The 17058-nt window shown below is 29.9% G+C and overlaps 1 protein-coding gene across 1 annotated transcript in view; it reads right to left on the bottom strand.

Annotated features, from left to right (window-relative positions):
* LOC145317402 (uncharacterized) overlaps positions 1–16244 on the bottom strand; it is a 184337-nt gene extending 168093 nt beyond the window's left edge. The window contains exon 1 of the mRNA XM_080158469.1: positions 15989–16244. The gene's annotated coding sequence lies outside the window, so the exon portion shown is untranslated. The remainder of the gene's footprint in view (positions 1–15988) is intronic.
* Between the last annotated feature and the right edge of the window lie 814 nt (positions 16245–17058).

Raw genomic sequence — 17058 nt, 5'->3', positions numbered from 1 at the left:
AGTTTCAGGCTATTTTTCTACCCATAATTTCCCTTCAATTAGTGAGACCTTAGATACTAGGGGCGAAACCTCTAGTTATATATATTTGCTTGTGTCACATTTGAAAGCAAATTTAACCTAATACTAATAAAATGTAATTTTCTTGCATGTTACTCCCATCTCCCTGGATATAGATAATGGATTGTATGAAGTGTATTGAGTCAACTTTAAGACTTTTTTTTACACAGGAAATCTAACATTCAATTCATATCATTTTAGATAGAGCTCGAATTGATCCCAATCAAAGTAGTTACAAAATAAATAAATAGCTGAGCAGTGAGCTGATTGGTTCTATTATCTTCAAGGAAACTTAATACTAGTCCTTTATGTTATACTACCGGCTAGAAGAAAGGGGCACTTGAAGAAAGGGGTGGGATGCCACCCTTTAATTTTAAATATTTTTAAATTATGTTGTCATTTCTCCTGGGAGGTAGTTGGTATCCCCCAGAAATAGTTATAAACCTTTTCTGGGCCAGTAGGAAGCTTCACTGTAAAGAAGAACCATATCAGTTCAGCAATGAGCAAGATCTTTCGGTACACATAGCAGACGTCCTTTTACTTTTATATAAGGATTCTAGGGGGGTTAACAATATCTAGATGTTTTTGCAGAGGATTTTGGGGCGTAATCTACCCCCAATGTATGGCGCGGTCTTTAAGAATAAATCATTGCCCAAAGCAAAATCAATTCTTTTCTAGCAACTAGCCTTTTAAACAGTTATATCAGGGTTACATGTAAAGTAGGCTTATCAATAAAGTGCGCGCAAAATACGTTGCATTGAAGGATATAAGGTTTTTTTGATTACCAAATTTTTTATTCCAGTTTTGAACAAATTTGCTCCTATGTTGTATATATAACTTTGAGACGATATAAGTAAGATTATGCGATACATTTAACTATTATACTTGTATATATAACTTTGAGACAATATAAGTAAGATTATGAGATACATTTAACTATTATACTTGTATACATAACTTTGAGACAATATAAGTAAGATTATGAGATACATTTAACTATTATACTTGTATACATAACTTTGAGACAATATAAGTAAGATTATGAGATACATTTAACTATTATACTTGTATACATAACTTTGAGACAATATAAGTAAGATTATGAGATACATTTAACTATTATACTTGTATACATAACTTTGAGACAATATAAGTAAGATTATGAGATACTTTTAACTATTATACTTGTATACATAACTTTGAGACAATATAAGTAAGATTATGCGATACATTTAACTATTATACTTGTATACATAACTTTGAGACAATATAAGTAAGATTATGAGATACTTTTAACTATTATACTTGTATAAATAACTTTGAGACAATATAAGTAAGATTATGAGATACTTTTAACACCATTTTACGCCTTTGTTGTTCGTCATCTAGATTTCAAGAAGATAATTATCATCTGAATTGATACATCATTACATGCTCTATACATACTCACACACTAAAAGGAATAGTTATTTATCGCATCGAATCTGAGACAGCTTTTCGCAGATATTCAATGAAAATTATGAGATTAAAACCAGTTTTGTTTGTCCCAAAGTTCTAAATTCACAGGTAACAATACTTGTATTAATTTTATGATTATTGTTTTAATATTCATACAAAATTGTCTGTAATACGTTGTTATAAATGTTTTTAGCATTGCTGAGAACCGGTTCTAATCCAGTGGATATTAATCGGATCACTACTGGAATACAATAAATACTGGGAAAGATAAATGATTTATCTGATTTAAAGCCATGGAAAGATAAATCTAGTTTTAAAAAACCATCAACATTATTTGTTTGAACAGACTAAGATGCAAGATCAGCAAAACCAATATATCTACAATTTTGAGAGAAGCTAATTGAAAGCTGAAGTTTAATACTATTCTTATGAGAGTTGCTCAATATTCTAAAACAAAAAATAGTCCACAAATATTACTACATCCCAAACAAAAAATGTTAATTTATTGTCAAAACTTTTATGTAATTAAAATCATTTTAAAATAAGAGAGATAATAAAGGAGAAAGAAAGAGAGAGAAAAAAGACAAGAAAGGATCGAAATGGAATTTAAAAAGAATGAAAAATATTAAGAATTGCATTTTTGTATCCAAGGGGGAAAATTTAAATATTTACAATTCTTAACACAAAGTATTAAAAGGTCAAAATCGAGTTATGAATGTTTTTCAGGGCTCGGCAGCCACGCGTCAATCTTTTATAATTAAAGAAAACATCTGTAAGTCAAACCCAATCCAAATATGGCAATTCATCTTTAACAAGAAAATTCAAAGCATCCAAACTGGTTTTAATAATTTGAAGCTTCATCGCGGCTGACGCGCGGCTGCCGAGCCCTGTTTGTTACTATTGAATTTATTTGTGTTGAAATTTTTATTTCAGATTTTCAGGGGCGTGAACACGATCTAGTCCTGGTTTGTGTGATGGGGGGGAGGGGGAGGTTCACATGTTTGTTGAAAATTTTGCTTTAATGTATGTTGAAGGGTGGGTTACCGTAAGCCTTGATGGTGTGTGGTGGCCCAACTCACGAACAGACATCGAGGTCTAATTCAACAATTTTTATTTCATCCAAAAAACAACTATTTTGCCTTCACCTTTTTCGTCAGTTAACTTAAAAGTCCCATCAGAATATCAATGTCTTAAACTAACACGCAAAAAAATCATTTTTGAGTCAATATCGTTTGTAATGAAGTATATGTAAGAATTTATAGCAAGTAATACAGAAATACTAATATTGAAATTTAGCTTAACGACAAAATTTATGTGTTGATAACTTAAGAGGAAAAAGAAGCAATAATATGGATGATGAAGTACGAATATATGTGCGACTTTTTTCTGGGATATATGGACAGTCAGGACAGTACAAACTATGATCATGCATAGACATTACCAAAGTCATAAGAAAAATGTACACCAATAATATTTTCATACGCGGCTTCCAAACCAAATTCATTTCCGCTGGAAACAAACAGGTTATGAACTGTGAAGAAGAATAAGCATTGTGTAGGTCACTTGAGGACAATGTAGAAAAATTACCTAATCGTTTTTCCACTGAAAATTAACTTTAAAAATTTCGTCAAAACGAAAGTAAATTGTTAGGCCTTAATTTCCTATTCCTTAATACCAGGACCCTAATACATCAAATGGCACCAATATAGAAGGTTTCCTAGGTCATTTCATCAATAGTATTACAATACAGATTCATATTAAATACAGTTTGTATTGTATTGTAATCTTGTATACGAGGAACCATATTAAATGGCAGAATCAAAATTTTTTGAGTCTAGACTTTTTAAACTGTTACAGAATTTTTACAAGAACTGTATGACTTCAAGTATGCTGTGGATATAAAAAAATAATTGTCTTTAGCAGCAAACATCTCAGAAGATGTTAGTATCTGTATCAATGGATATACTAAATACATGGATATTATGACACGGGGAAAATGTCGTTAATTTAGGTTATTCATCCAGCAGGAGAGTAGGGAATGGAGCAAAGTGGATGGATGCCCCCCATCTTTTTTGGCCAGCAAATATTTTCATTCCATTAGAGTGGTTGATAATCTGGTGTAAGATCCAAGTAATAATACATCCATTTCTGTATAACACGTCTTGAAACAAATCATGATAGCCCACTTTGGATTGGTATTGAACATTTCTAATTTTTCTTAAATCAAATATATCTACCTAGGTAATAACAAACCTACTAGAATAAGAATAGAACGAATAAGAAATTATGCAATTAAATTAATGCTAGCATCTGGAGGCTCTGTTGGAAGTTATGCGGTAGGAATAGTACAGAAAAAATCTAAGATTTAAATTTAGAAATATAATGGCCTAAAACCATCCTGTAAACTATAAAAATTTTCCCTATGGAGGTTTCAATATCGGCACAAAAAAAAACTTATTACTTTTTACAATAAGATAGGGTATAAAATGATTGAATAAAAACGAGTAATCATTTAGCGTATAATACTTTTTGATTATTGTTAGTCGGTTTTGGACTAATGTCCTTGTATTTCTGTTGTACATAGAAATGTCAACAACATACCTAAAATTTAAATATCTTACATTAGTTTTAGTTATTAGATCTTTTAAAAAAGGTTCCTACTGCAGGTGCGCGAGATACATAGTTAGAGAACGGGGAATGCATACTATAGGCCCAAAACAGGTACAAATCATTACCATACAGAGTTAGGGCTTCAAGATAAGGGTCGTGCAATCAAATCTTTGGTCGTTTGAAGGACGTTTGTGACGATCATGCACATCATTAAACAAGATTCGATTCAGAGATACACCAAAATCAACATCTCATGGTGTATCCCGTCCTCTATACATAGGCTAAGGCTATCTGATAAATAAATGTTATCTAAATTTTTCCTAGACTTCATAAGCGTACGAAGGCGAGTCTATCTTTAATATCCGGTGACAGGCAGCTAGGCAGACCACAAAGAAATTTTTATGTTGTTAAAATGACAAGGAACAAATAATCCATAGTATGTTAAAACAGAAAAAAATAAACAAAAAACTATATAGACAAAAAGTGGTCGGTTGAGCACTAATAATCCACCTTATTTTTCAAATAAATTAGAGGGGTGGGGGGGTATTTTTCTCTATGCCTAACCGCTTCAGATGGCCCTAGCCCTGCTGGGCATATATCTTCGATGCACTAACTTTGGGGGGCTACCCATTACCCAAATAACCTAACCTAAACTGAACTAAAGTAACAAACAAACAAACTAAAAAAACAAAGAGTGTCATTTGTAAGGTTACTGTTTAAGAAACAAAAATAGCAAGTTAGGGAACTAAAGACATAAAGCTATTTTGTTGCGTGTAAATATTGAAAATTCTAAGCAAACTTATTAGGGAGTGGGGAGAAAGGTGAAGGAGTGTGTAATAGAAGCTAGGTGTGGGAGTTTATTTGATGTTAAAAGGTATGATATTATCATATTGTATGACAACAAATTTTAAATGTTTATGGACATTTAATCTTATAAATGAATAGTATAACCAGAGTATAACAGAGAAGATAAGGAATAGTTATTTCTTTCATCGTATTATAAACCGCTTTCCGCGGATATAGAATGTACAATTATAAGATTAAAACTAGTTTTTTTAGCCCCGAGTTCCTATCCACCGGATTCGAATGAATACGAGAAAAGAGTATTATAGAATTATAAATATGTTACCAGTATGGCTCTGAAACCGATTAATATCCGCTAGATTAGAACCGGTTCTCAGCCATACTAAAAAATCATGTATAGCATCGTATTACAGACAATTTTCCACGAGTATTAAAAGAAAAATCATGAATTTGTTAGCCCGGGCTTTCTATAATAAAATTCGATCAAATATCCATTTTAGTCCGTGGTTGGTGTGATAGATGAAAAGTTAAATAAACGATAAATAAATCTTTTCCAATAACTTTACATGCATAATTTAGCCTGTGGGGACTTTTAATCATTTTAATGAAAGAAATAGGGTTGTCATTAATTTAAACTCAATTGTCTTCTACCTCACATTGAATCCTTGAGTTGCTGAGCAAATTTTAACCTTTCATTTTAATTTTGCCGAGCCTTTGCATAAAAAGTGTTCATACAAAAGCGTATGTTATAAGTATTTGCGCAACTTTGCAAAATATTTATATACAACTATGTTTAGATTTATAGATTAATGTTAGTTCTAACTCTCTACAAGAGTTATTGTGCGTTTGTTCTTCCTTCTGATTTTTGAGCTTTGCTTTTATGGATGTTGTCATACTTTTTTTTATAAATATATTCAGCTACAAGTCAAGATCATCCCACTGTTTGTCTGGTCGGTAATCATCTTGGATTTACCGATATCCAGGACAACTGCATAAAAATTAATGTTGCTCAAAATATACAAAATCTAAAGTTAACATTTACGATAAATTGAAGAAAAGAAAGATTTATTATTATGGCATATTGGCTTATCCTTGCGTATTTATAATATTTTTAACTTATTAATTATTGTTTATTTACAAAATCAAATAAAAAATAATTAATCATAATGCAAAATAAATTTAAAATGTACATTTTATCAGAGAAAGATGAATGAATCTTTAGAATAAAAGAATAAAATATTTAATTAAAAAAAAGGAAAAATATAGAAACCATAAATCAATAAAGATATGATGATCCAATTAACGAACATTTCATATCTAGATATTTATTGACATTTCCGGTCTTAAAAAATTAGTTTGCGGTGACGCTTGCTGCAAATTAATTTTCTTGTTCTTATATCTCAATCTGTTATTACGTGAATATGATTATGTAAACGAATTCAAAATAAAGTTTTTTTTAATCTCTTAAGCAGAGAAGAGTTTTAGGAAAAAAACAATTATTTGTTACATCGTTATATTTCAAGTTCAGTTTATAATCAACTAAATAACAAATTGCTATTTAATTATAACCATTAAAAAACTTTGTCAGCAATTTTTCACAAATTTTTCTTTTGAAAAAAATTATCCCTTTCCAATGTTTGCATAAAAATTAAGTGCAAAATTTAAAATTTGCCTGTTTAATATCATTTATAACTTTATCATATAAATTATTAAGTATTTTTTTTACATTTCATTAATCTAACAAGAATCAATTTATGCAAAGTTGTTTAACAAATAAACTAAAGGGTCAACAAAACCCACATTGATATGCAGACTATATCTGAGAGACGAAAAATGACATAAAATGCTGATTTTACCGACTGTCGCAGAAAAAGATTCCATAACACACTAAACAAATTATCATTTAATTATTGAGAAAGAAAAAAATACACATAGGATTTTTTTCACGACATTAAAGTTTATTTTGCAAAAACTCTAAATTACTATTTGAAAAAAATAATATGGAAACTTGTTTTTATAATTGTTTTATTTTGCATAAAAATGTAATACCTTACAATTTATTTATGCATAGATTTTTGTGCTTTTTAACAGGCGCAAAAAGACTGCTTAAATCAATATTACAACTTTGTGCATTTGTATAAAACCAATAGAATGTCTGTCTGTTTGTGTGTCTGTGTATCTGACTGTACTTAAAGATCAACTTGATGCTTGACTGAATAGTTTTCTTTTACAATGTACTTTCTGGTAGGTCCAGGAAAGGTATTAACTATCTTATCTAAGGAAATCTCCACCGTCCCAAAAAATGACCACATAAATAGCCCCATACCTCTTCCCGAAAAATCTTTTCTTTTCAAAACTAAAAATTTAGGGTTGACTCCCTCAAGTACCCCAGAGTCCGCTATGCCGCTAGTTGAATGTATAATGTATATTCAATGCTATCTTGTAAACGGCCGGGAAAGTCACTCAACAATATATGTTGCTAAATATCCCGGGCCTCCCCAATCTTCATTTGGGGCAAAGCAAATTATCAAACTGCAATCTTGCATGTACCCTATCCTTTCCATTAAACATTTCCTTTCACTTAATTTCATTTGCTATCCTTGTGATTTTTGTAGACGTGTGGAAACACCTTGAAGTTATCTAGGTATCAAAAATAACTAAATAATACAACTTGCGAATTTTATTTGGTATGGGTGTTTTAAAAGTACATCTAAATTGCTTTTAAGTGTATTTTTTTGAAATTTCTGTAACTTATTGAATATAATAGGATAATTAAATAAAATGATTAAATATACAAAGATAAAAAAGTTAGAATATCAGGAAAAAAAGCGGTTGTTTTCAAGTGGTAACTTTTTGCATGCTAATTTTATGAGATGAGTAAAATATAGGACTCTTTTGAACATGAATATGATTATGACTGGAATGAAATGGATATATAATTGTTTGGATCTTACACCAGATTTTCCTGTAACGGGCCTTTCCCATCCCCCTCCTTTACCCCATCCTCTTTCCTCATACTGGATAAACGGCCCGACCAATAAATGCGGATGGGAAATTGCAACCTTAATTTTCTCATGTTATATCATCCACGTATATTCTTCATCTATTATGACAGGCCGGCTAGCCACTTGTTCGTACGTTCATGCAACCACTTTAGCATTACAGGCCATTCTTGCTGGATTGGATTGCAACCAGTACCAACTAAAATTGAGTTTTATAAGAGCCGAGGAGACATTCACTTCGAAATGTGTCTGACATAGCAGCAGTAGTTTATTTAGAACTAATAACCCTAATCCTAGATTTTTAATAGAAATAGGAAGAAAAATATAAAGTCACATTTTGTTTAGGGAAATCCTACATTCGTTTCTTGGAAATAAGAATTAGGGGTCTCTTCTTGGAGACAGGGATAGGTTAATGATAGATAGACCAAGCTTTTCAAATATGCTTTCAGAAATTGTACATTTACGTATTTCTAATAAATAAGAATTATAATCTTTCATTGGTACAGAGTTAGGTTCAGGTATCTAAAAGAATAAGACAATGGCAAATATATGTATTGATGCACAACCCCAATGATGATGCACTATTTATCCCATCTGTAGTTTACAATTATTGGTTGAAACGTTTGGAAACTCAACTTAAACATAGCTAGACTATAGATATTTGAAGCTTATGTCTGTTATTTGTAATATAATTAGTCAAAGCATAAAAACATAGACATACAAAGAGAAATAATAAGGAGTCATTTGGAGAATAGAGTTAATACGTCATAGAGGGATAATTGCATATAACAGTCAATAATTTTTTTATTATATATAATAGGAATTCGTTTAAGAAAACCATTTAAAACATGTTTAGTTCTTATTCAAAATATATCGTTTAAAATTTGCGTTTCAATTACATAAAATATATGCAAAAAAAAACTAAAAATAATGAATATTATGATGTTTCTTGCAAATCAAATTTAAAAAGATAAATACGATTGGAAGTAAAAAAAAAGTAATGTTCCTCTATTCGTAATAACTTTAATACTTTGAAGATTCTATAAATAATGATAAATTAAGCTTCAAAGTTAGAGCCTGTTAATTTCAAAATAATTCAAACTGGCAGTGACATGTATTTTGAAGACAGAATGGGCAAACATTTAAGAAACCCTTAAACTGTAAGGTTGGGGTTTAGGAGGACATCAATAAACCTATGCACTTTTTTAGGTACCATACAATAACTACCAGCTACGCCCAAAAAAGCTTCTAAGGGTATATGAGGAAAAGGTATGGGGTAAGTTGACCCTCAACTTTCTTTTTTTCTAGAGGCGATTTATCTTGGATGGATGGCGATACTCTCCCCAAAATAGTTAAAAACCTTCCATAGAAATATGAGCATCTTTACTGTAAAGAAAAACCATATCGGTTCAAGGATTAACCGTACAAACAGACAGACAGAAGCCTAGTAAAACTTGTAATGTAATGCTCTACTAAGGAGGACATAATGTCAGGGTAAATATCATGTAAATCAACTCTTGCACCTCCTTACAAATATATAATTTGTAATAATCAGCCAAGAATATTTCACTTAAGCTTGATCAAAGAACCTTATTACTTTTTTTTAATAATTCTTGTCCTTGTCCATGTTTGTGGGTCATCACAAAAATATTCTTTTGTCTATGTTTACCATGGATTAAGATATAGCCAACAAGCAAAATAAATCTTAAATAATATTAAAAGGTCGTCTTTAAGATTTATTGCCCCCCAAATTTTTTTCGATTTCTCAATATGAAAAAAAATTTATTCAAGTATTCAGTATCGCAGCTTCTACACATAGATAAAGTTCTCCTGATCTACTCTTTAACTAGGGTCTTTCTGTCTGTCTGGCGGTCAATAAAAATAATATTTTCTCAGCTGTTATTAAAGATTATCAGACTAGCTTGAATAGATTCTCCTAATCTTGATGCATGTTCAGGTAGAAGGTTACTTTCTGCGCTTCTTAGGGTCAGTATTACTTTTTTATAGTTGGATAAAATTTTATAATTCTTATACATTTAACTGTTAATAATCAATTTTGATAATTGTTTTTTTTCAATAACTGATATTTTCATTTATTTTCCTTACAATCTATCAATCAATTATTTATGTAATAAAAACTTTCAGTTAAATTTGATATTTATAATAGCTTAATAACTGCAATAATATTGATTTATTCGTCTTTATTAAATTTCATATTAATTTATAATGTAATAACTTTTAACAAAATCATTTTTAGCAATCATCAAAAATACATGTTTCATGCTTTTTCAATTAGTATTTCAAATGAAAAATGAACATTTATTTATTAAAATGTTTGTTAATTATGACTAATTTTATCTACAAGTAGCTTCGCCTTAGACATTAGGGCTTTATTCCTTAAAGGGTCTCTATGAGAGCATTCTTATGACAATTCCCTGAAAACTTAAACCCAATGAGACTAGCCATATCCAAAATATTTCTTCCTCCTAAAAATAAAGGTTGTTAACAAAAGGTTTTCTTTTATAGATATTCTTTTCCTTGTTTAAACACATTTAAAACTAAAATATTCTTGTCTCTCTGCATAATTCAGTTCGAAGGAGAGAGGGAGACATATTCTCAAATAAATTAAGAACAAAACTTATAGCACCACATTATTTTCTTTTATTCAATTTAAAAAAAAATATTGGTGATAATTAATTTCGTGGTTTTCTGTACCTTTTACTTTGATTAGCATGAGGTGGGTTCTTGCAAAAATAGTAAAATTAGCAATATGGTAGCCGAATAATTATTTTCTTTTAGCATTATAAAAAGAATCTTCTAAAATTTTAACCCTTTTTAATTTTAGAGAAGGGTCTATATACCACTCTAGAGCCGGTTCTGAGGTTTTTTTTAAAGAACCCAATCATGTGACAAAGCCCAATTATGACGTCATAAAAATGAGGGATTATCTAAATCTTTTTAGGGTTTTTTCCCACTTGTCCTCTCATATCCCTCATTTTTATGACGTCACATAGATAATTTTTGACACAATTTGGACACAATTTGGACTTATGTTTTGAGAAAACTTGTCAGTGTGTGTGGACCACATCTTTAAGATCTATTACCATTTTAATAATATGCAACACTTTAGTTTGAAGCCTTGACTTTTGCACTTAACATGAAGATATGTGCAGATATATCCAACAAAGTATTACTCTGAACTACAGATGATTGTTTCATTTATAGATTTTTTAAGATATAGATGTTCGAAAATTTTGATGTTAAGCGGAAAAAAAAACTTCAAACATTTCTACATTGGTGTATTAAAATTATACTATTAACTTTTCTAAACCAGTAAACTACGAATCATGCATTCGTAGTTGTGATATATTTGTTGAGAATTATTCAACAATTACGATCCATAAATGAGAATAGAACTTCAGTTGTATTAGTTTGCACCTATCCGTTTGCATACCTAACTGAAGTGTGTACAGATTAAATATATTTTACAAAAGTAACGTATAACTTAAAACCACTCGCATATTCAGTCATACAGACAAAAAGTAAATTTACTTAAACTAGTATTTTTAAAATCCAATACCATTTAAATATGATGATATTAACACTATAGATAATGAAAATAAAAATTGGGGATTCTACACAAAAAAAATGAAGAAGAACTGACATATCCCTGATTTCTAGTAGCTTTGCTACTAATAAAGCACTCATATTATATCCTTGTAATTGCAAATTTTTTTTATCAATTTCCCTATTCCTTTGCGCGTTGTTAAATGTTAAAAAATGATGTTAAAAGGCGATATGGTTACAAAAAAAAATGCATAGCTAAGGTATAGCGGAATGGTATTTAAAGACAATACCCTCCAATTATGCAAATGAACTCCAAGTTTAAACGACCACTTCAAAAAAAGATTCCCCTAAAATAGATTTTTAATATTTAAAATAATTTAACTTGAAGAGAAAATTTAGTTTTTTAAGCTTTTAAAACCTACAATAGAAATGTTAATGTATGTAATGTGTCCTAAAACCAGTGTCTATAAAATTATAAAAAGAAATATCAAATAAGTGGGTCATTTTATACTAATGGGATACTATTATTTTATGAGATGTTAAAAGAATAAGGTTGGTGAAATTAAAGAAGATGAGTATGCTAAATGCATACATTATTTAAAAATAAATATTTCTACATTTTAGCCTGTACGTTAGCTTATAACGGGCAGCTCTTATAGATGATTTTTGACCTTTATTTATGACCTTGCCTAAAAAGAAGTGTATTTTTGAAAGCACAGGCTCGGCAACTCTATGATCATTACAAAACAAAACCGGTGGCCATAAACCATATAATGACAGTCTTTAAGTATCTTATCACATCAACAAACTTTTAAAATGATGACGTTAGGGGCGATCAGACATAATTTTATTAGCGCATTTTTTTACAGTAAATCCTTTAGCGTGCTCTATTTGTTTGAACCAATTTCTGATTAGTTGAGCTTCGTTTTTATGTATGTAATCCTCCTTGTTTATAAAATTTTTAACATTCTGTAATGTTTACATGTAATCTTATATCAAATACACAGATTTAGAAGATAAAATAAATTAAAATAAAAACAATTTAAAAGAATTAAAAATATAATAATTATTAAATAAATATTTAGCTGAGGCAGCTTCTTTCTAACTATGGCTTTCTGTATGTCTGTCCGACTTATTCAACTTCGTATTACCGTAAATGTCATTTTATGGGATTTGTTGACAAACACTGCAGATACATGAATTGACTCTGTATTTGCTTCTTATAGATGATTCCAAAATAAAAATTATAGTTTTTAAGTTTTTATAGAACAATTTTAAAAAATTTTAAAACGAAATGGTCAAACAAAAGTAGTCATAACTGTTTCACTAATTATAAAATTTAGATTTAGATGATAAAAAAGTTAAAAGAATACATCATGAAACAAAATACAATACAAGAATAAGTATTCTATAAAAAAAAATTAATAGTAGAAAGGACAGATGATAATTATAAAGCATTAAGAAATGTATTAAAGCAATATAAAAGTTGTCTGTCTATATAAGTAAAACAGCGACGCAACGACAAGATGAATGTTCAAGCTAAAGCTTGCAGAAGATGGTTGACAATAAAATAACACCTCTCTTGATGTCTTTTAAACACCCCCTAGATTTTAGTTTAAGTGGGTTGTCAAAATTGTAAGGTGGGTATCAAAATTTTCGGATGAGCTTCGTACACCATCTGGTAATTTCGTGTGCACGTAACTAAATAAAGCTATTTCAAATATATTATATGTTTGTTTGTCTATGATATGAAATATTTTTTCTTAACAAAATGATCACAAAAATAGCTTTGATTGTAGTTTTTTCATGGAAGTTTAACTCATGCCTTGGAGTGATTTTAGGTTAATGATGCGAGAGAAGAAGTCACTAGAAGTTTTCAGGGATAAGGGATGGGAAACCTGACCGAAAATTAGGTCTCAGCCTCCTTTTAAAAGTGATGGGGCAACTTTTCTTTTTTGCCTATAAAATCAACTCATTTTCGCCAGTTCATTATTGGCTGTAGGCCAATATCCAATAGCCTGATACTTGCTTTTAGCATTAACCAATTAATTAATAACAAACGCGTCCCCCAGTTCCTAATTGGCTAAATTAATTCAAGCAAACATAAATTTCTGCTATTAGAATGAAAACAATGGAAATTTTCTGCTATCAGAATGACTACAATATATATGATGTTTAATCACATCAACTTATTATTAAATCTACACATTAATAAATGTCCATATAGCAAAACATAAACAGAGAGATCGTTTTTTGAAGACTGCGTAGGATTCAACATTTTATACTTCAGAAAAATGTGAAAAACTCATGTCTTTAGACAATTTAAAAGTTATATTTCATATGGAATTGATAGCCCACCTAAATGATTACAAATACAAAACTAGTTCAATATGTAAATAAAAAGTGTACTGTGTTTTGTTAAAAAAAATTTTCATTAATTTTGGTAAAAATTATTGCACACTTAATTAAACTTTTCTGTTAATTTTTAACGTAAAATTATTTTTTTTTTAATTCTTAATTTATATGTATGCTATGGAACAATTAGTTGATAGAATGTTACCCATGTACTTATTTAATTCTACTTAATTTATTTATTAAAGCTGGGGAGCTAAAGCGGTGTTTATTTCTATATACAAATTTTGGGGTGAAGTAGATCCCCCCTTAAAATGTTTGAAAATAAATCAGATTTAACCATCTCAAAAAAAAACTTTTTTTTAAATGGGGGGGGGGGGGGGGTGGCGAAGTAATGACCATCTTAACGGGATTCTACTTAAACCCACTAACATATTGGTTCTTTGAAAAGTTTTTATTATATTTTATGCTAGGTGGAATCAACTACCTGAATTCTATTCTATACTTTTTTTCTTTGCATTCATATAATAGCTATTTCATCATTGTTCATAGTTTTCAAATCTAACTACTGCGTCATCCCGAAACTAGTTTTTTAGGCCTAGTTGGAAAATAGGCCTGGAATAATTTTTTCTTACGTTTCCCATCCCTTATCCCTGGAAGTTTTTAAAGATCGACGATTGTCATTTTTAATTTTCTTTTCTATAATATTCATTCCTATTTCTGAGCTATTATAAAATAACGATAAAAGAAGTTTGACAAAATAAACAAGGATGACAAAATTGACTATGTATGCTAATCAAGATGTAGTACAAATGTTAGATTTTTTTATGCATAAACCACCCAAAAAACATAAATGTGTATTTTGTGAAAATAATCTTATAGTAACTTCGTTTAATCAATTGCATACAAAGTTAAATTTTGAAATAATTTATTCATATTTATATTTAAATTGAAAATGAAATCTTTAGAAATATTGAAAGAAACGTCAAATTTATGATTGAGTACGAACTTTCAAACGAATTACAGATTAGCCCCGCTCCTTAAAAAACGTGTTCCCCATTATTCATTTAAAGCAGGGATCGGAAGCCTCACGTAAGCCGCGTGTAAGCCTCAGTGAAATCATGATTTTATCACTATAAAATTCAGCTGGATGTATAAAACGGCTCTTTAGCAGACAATCCTTCTTTCTGAAATTTTTTTTTTCTGCTCACAAGCAGGTTTAAAACTGAGGCTTATGCGCGGCTTACGTGAGGCTTCCGATCCCTGATTTAAAGTTGTCCCTATATCTTAAATAAACATCGTTGATTAACAGATAAAAGATTGACACATGTACATATTTACTTATTTATAACTTTTCTGCCAGTCAAAATTACATTTTTTCTAGATGATAAACTAATGAACACTAAGATGTTTCTCTATTTTTATTTTAGTGGTATTTAAAGTTCGTTTCCAAATTTTTAAAAATTGTTAGAATTGTCCTATTGATTTTAAATTTTGCATGATGATTCCTATAACAGTTACGATTTAGGAGAGTAGCAACTCTATAATCGTTACCAGACAATAAGGTACATTAATATAAGCGAGCCATCTCTATAATCAAATAATAAAATAAAAGTATGTCCTTTTACTGTATAGTGTATATGTATTTACGCAATTTTGCAACACATTTATGTAAAATTTTGTTTAGACTTACTAATAAATGTTCTGCTTATAAAGTTCTGACAATCTTGAAGAGTTCTTGTTCGTTTGTTTTTCCTTTTCATTTAAGAACTTCGCTTTTATGGATGTTGTCATACTTGATTTTTATATCATGATAAACTCTTTTGCAACAATAAATGAGTTCTTAGTGAATCAAATCAAATGAAAAAAAAACGAAGATATGCTGAATTTCATTCAGACAGACACACATACATCCTAAAACTTTGGCAAATAGACACCCAATTACTAAAAATAACAACTAAAAACTTACTTGTAAGGTTAATCTGCACTTTTAGAGTACAAAACTTTTCAAATGATCATTTTAGTAAATTTAGTATTTATTAATGAGATAATAAGTTGAATGCGTGACCAAAATCTTTACAAAAATTAATAGGCACACAAAAGATAAACATAACTACAAAAAAAAATATTAAACCCACCTTTTATGCTTTTTTTATTTCACTATGTTAAAAAGTCACTTCATTTACAGTTTATCACGTAATTCTTCAGTTTTTTTCACCTTATGTTTATATGCTCTTGTTAATATTTATAACTTAATATTATGATCATCTTAAGAGTACACCACGATAAAACACACAATGACGCGCTCGCATGAACAGCGCGAAAGTCCAAACACTACTGACTGACAATAACGTGCGGACGGACGGATGGACGGACGCGTCGTCGCTCGGGTTGTATCGAAGATACACGCACATATAATACACACCACGATAAAGTCTCTACTTTTCCTTTTTACTCTCTCTCTCTCTCTCTCTCGTTCTTCTTATGATTAAACTTTGGGTCCATCTGTTCATTTTTTATCTTTCTCTCATTTCTCTTTCTCTCTCTATCTCTCTATGTCTCTCCCTCTCTTTCTCCCTTTATTTATCTTTCTTTCTTGAAACTCATTCAACATCCTATTTTCATTTGAATTAAGAGAGAAATAAAGAGAATGAGAGAGAGATACTGTAAGATTTTAAAGTTTTAGGATGGACAAATAGAAAGAGAGAGAGCGAGAGAGAGAGAGAGAGAGAGAGAGAGAGAGAGAGAGAGAGAGAGAGAGAGAGAGCGAGAGAGAGAGAGAGAGAGAGAGAGAGATGAAGGAGAGATAAAAAGAGGATTATAAAGAGAGAAGATTCCCAACCTAAAATGTCTAAAGTCAGACAAGCATCGCCTAGAAATAGCCAACAACAAAAGCAACTTCAACGTCAAGATTTTAGTTTATAGAAGCTCACTCGTTTTGAATTTTAAATACATGCTTTTAGGGCAAATTGATTTGTTGAAATTTTTTTATTAAAATCTTAAATATCGGTTTAATAGGTGTTATTATCTATTTAATAAGAAAGGTTAACATTAGTTAGAGATATGTGTACATATTCTGAAAGTACACTTACAGAGAATAAAAAAATTATTTATAAATATTATTGTGGGAATCATCATGAGAAGTTTAAAAGCAAGCGGTTCATCAAAAGTCTCGTAAATGGTAGTACTAAACTGATCGAATTATCTG

Source organism: Acartia tonsa, chromosome 1 (assembly GCF_053477335.1).
Source record: "Acartia tonsa isolate MP-2025a chromosome 1, ASM5347733v1, whole genome shotgun sequence".
In the NCBI taxonomy this organism is placed as follows: domain Eukaryota; kingdom Metazoa; phylum Arthropoda; class Copepoda; order Calanoida; family Acartiidae; genus Acartia; species Acartia tonsa.
This window is presented reverse-complemented; position numbering and strand designations above follow the sequence as displayed.